At 37.5% G+C, this 2,836-nt stretch overlaps 1 long non-coding RNA gene across 2 annotated transcripts; it reads left to right on the top strand.

Moving 5' to 3' along the window:
- The first annotated feature begins 335 nt into the window (after positions 1-335).
- On the top strand, positions 336-2,351 carry LOC132790460 (uncharacterized). 2 transcript variants are annotated; one of them, XR_009632804.1, is made up of 4 exons: positions 336-497; positions 574-1,294; positions 1,353-1,469; positions 1,673-2,351. It is a non-coding gene; the product is annotated as an uncharacterized LOC132790460 (long non-coding RNA). The 2 variants fall into 2 exon arrangements; XR_009632803.1 differs by having other exon boundaries at positions 342-502; positions 1,673-2,350.
- The last annotated feature ends 485 nt before the right edge of the window (positions 2,352-2,836 follow it).

Raw genomic sequence — 2,836 nt, forward strand, 5'->3', positions numbered from 1 at the left:
TCACGCTTTTGCTCATCTGTCTAGGGCTGTGAATCAAACTAATTAGGCGCAAATTTAATTAATATTTGATGAATTATTTGTCCATTTGGGAGTTTTTGGCATAACGTATTTAACATTTAAACAGCACTCGAAACAGTGATTCGTTCTCTTCGTTTTCAGAGTTGAGCTTTTTCAGAAGAAATGAAGTGCTTGGCAACAGAAAACACGCAACACTCAAGAAATGATAAGTTTTTCATGTTTTCCATAATGGAAAACCTACCGTCACACAAATTGAACTTCATTTGTTTTGCCCAACAACGAAAAAAAAGCATAGAAATGACGAAGGAAAAGTCGCTATAAAACATTTGATAAACTTGTCGCTTGGCAGGTAGCATAAAAAAAGAAAAAAAAAAACACAACAACAACAAAATTGGAGCATTTCTTTTATGCCTACTCCAGACTCCTTAGAGGGGCAGAGTGTGGGGACATTTCAATGGGGCTACGAGAACCATAAAAATGTAAGGTGAGTCGCGAAAAGTTTTGCCAACAAAGTTATGCCTAATGTTTATTGGGCAAACTTTTGCATTTTTACAGCTTTGGCAAAAGTTGGGAGCCGTAATTCTGCGTTCTTCATTCTTGCCCGTTGCCTAGGCTCAGCTCAGCTCAGCTCAGGCTCCAAGTCATCTTGGCCCACTTGGACCAACGTCTGGTCATTTTAAAGTTGAAAATTATCTAGATAGCCCAAGTTGCGCTTTGTTGCTGTGAAAGGCCTGCAATCCAACGATTGTCAGCACATTACAGGCCTACACAATCCAAGCCCAAGAATGGAGACGGAGACATTCACAATTCATAATGAAAGTTGAAAGTCCTGTGTGTTGCTATTGGCAATAATCATTGTTGTAAAATTTTTGCTATTAATTCGTTTATTTAAATTTGTCTGGCTCAACACCAAAGTCTGGTCTGAGTAAGTCTGTCTGCTCAGCTTTTGCTTTGTTTTGCTTTGCTTTTAGATTATGCAAATGCACAATTTCTCTGAAATAATCTCTTTGTGTAAGTCAAATGATGCGAACTTCGAGTACTTACGAATTTCTTGTAATTTGCATTTGGCTGCCACTTACCTGAAAAAGAGATATGAAAACATATTAAAATACATTAAATTGTGCAAATATTAGAATTTATAAAAGTAATTTCGTGAGTAGGCATTGAAAGTTAGTTCTTGATAAAAAAAAAATGATCAATTTTGCTGCATTAAATCTTTTAATATTTAATTTGTGGCTCGTTCACGTGATACAAAATATCTATCGCATTGGCAGTGGTGAGTTATATAATATAATTCTTATTAGATTTTAAATTTCACTATAATAATATACTAGATGATGCCGCTAAGAAAGGGCTCAACCAACTTGCCGAGCACAGAGTTTTCCCTGATTTGATGTGGCACACGTTTAGTGCGATCAATGCGCTTTTGCTGTTGCCAACTTTTTTTACTGGTAAACTCATTTTTTTACCTGCCACATAGTGGAGAAGGGTATTATAACAGGTTGAGGGATGTATTTGGTATATTTTGTACCCTATATTTTTAAGGAAGTACATTATCGATATACCAATTATATCATTCAGCATATTTTAGTATTTTTTGGTTTATTTTTGACATATTTCTCTAACAGTTTTACCATAATCTTCTCCCTTTTAGAACCGTGTAATGGGCTGGCTGTTGGGCTTTATTCTCACCTGGAATATTTTCATGTATCAAAGAATATTTTCATTCCAATTGCAGCTAATTTATGCGCTATGGAAAAGCCAAGAAAATCGCTTAAAGTGTGCTTTAATCATTTGCTTTCTCATTGTTGTCAACGGCTTCTACTTTAATTTCTTTTATCGAGCTTTAAAACTGCAACGCAAATCTTTCACTGTCAGTGCAAAAAGAGAAAATGAAGCAGCAGAAAAAGGAAATGGATGTGAAAAACGATTGAAGATGGGCCAATAGGCGATGAGCTTCATTTGAATTAATGTTTGTCCACTTAACTGGGTCGACTCGGCACACAACACACAAATCACTCACAGGCTTAGGTTTTAACCTTGGCCACACACACTCTACTACACTTCACTACACTTCACTACACTGCACTACACAATACGACACTAGTACAAATTCTAGGTCGTTTGGTTCAACTAATAAATATGCCAAAAAATACGAAACAGAAAACACAGAGAAACAGGACGCTCGACATATACAAATGAATCGCAGCTGAGGGCTGCAAAGGGCTCGGAAATAAAACCATTAAATATTTGCGGTTAAACGCACCAAAAACAAACCGCAAAAGTAAATCATACCGAAAGTAGACATCGGACATGGCCAAGAATTTCCCAATGCTCGTTTTCTTTCCACTTTTTTTTCTTCGGTGTGTGTGTGTGTGTATGCGAGTGTGCTTCTTGGTACGCAAAAATATTAGATTAGAAATTAGGATAACCATGGACAGCACTGGCAGCAAGGATGCAGGCAGGCAACAGACCATAGCGCCATTTACTCGATTTGTGGAGGCTAGTGGGCAAAGGGGGGGGGCAGAAGGGCGCAACGAACGGCCTGCCAAAAATTCCAAATGGTCCATGGTGAAACATAAATCATTGGAACTGACATTTCACCATTTTACTGGATTTGTATACGGCAAAAGGTTTTCTCCCCAACCAATAAATACATACATTTAAGCATGACTGGCATGCGGGAGGATTGGCGGGGGGGATGGGATTTCTCCATTTGCCTTGAAGAAGCTAGAAGTGCAAAAAAAAAAAAAAAAACTATTGAAGTAAAATGACCAATAACTGAAATATTCTGGCACTCGACATAGTATACGCATTA

The sequence above is a fragment of the Drosophila nasuta genome, chromosome 3, assembly GCF_023558535.2.
Source record: "Drosophila nasuta strain 15112-1781.00 chromosome 3, ASM2355853v1, whole genome shotgun sequence".
NCBI lineage: Eukaryota > Metazoa > Arthropoda > Insecta > Diptera > Drosophilidae > Drosophila > Drosophila nasuta.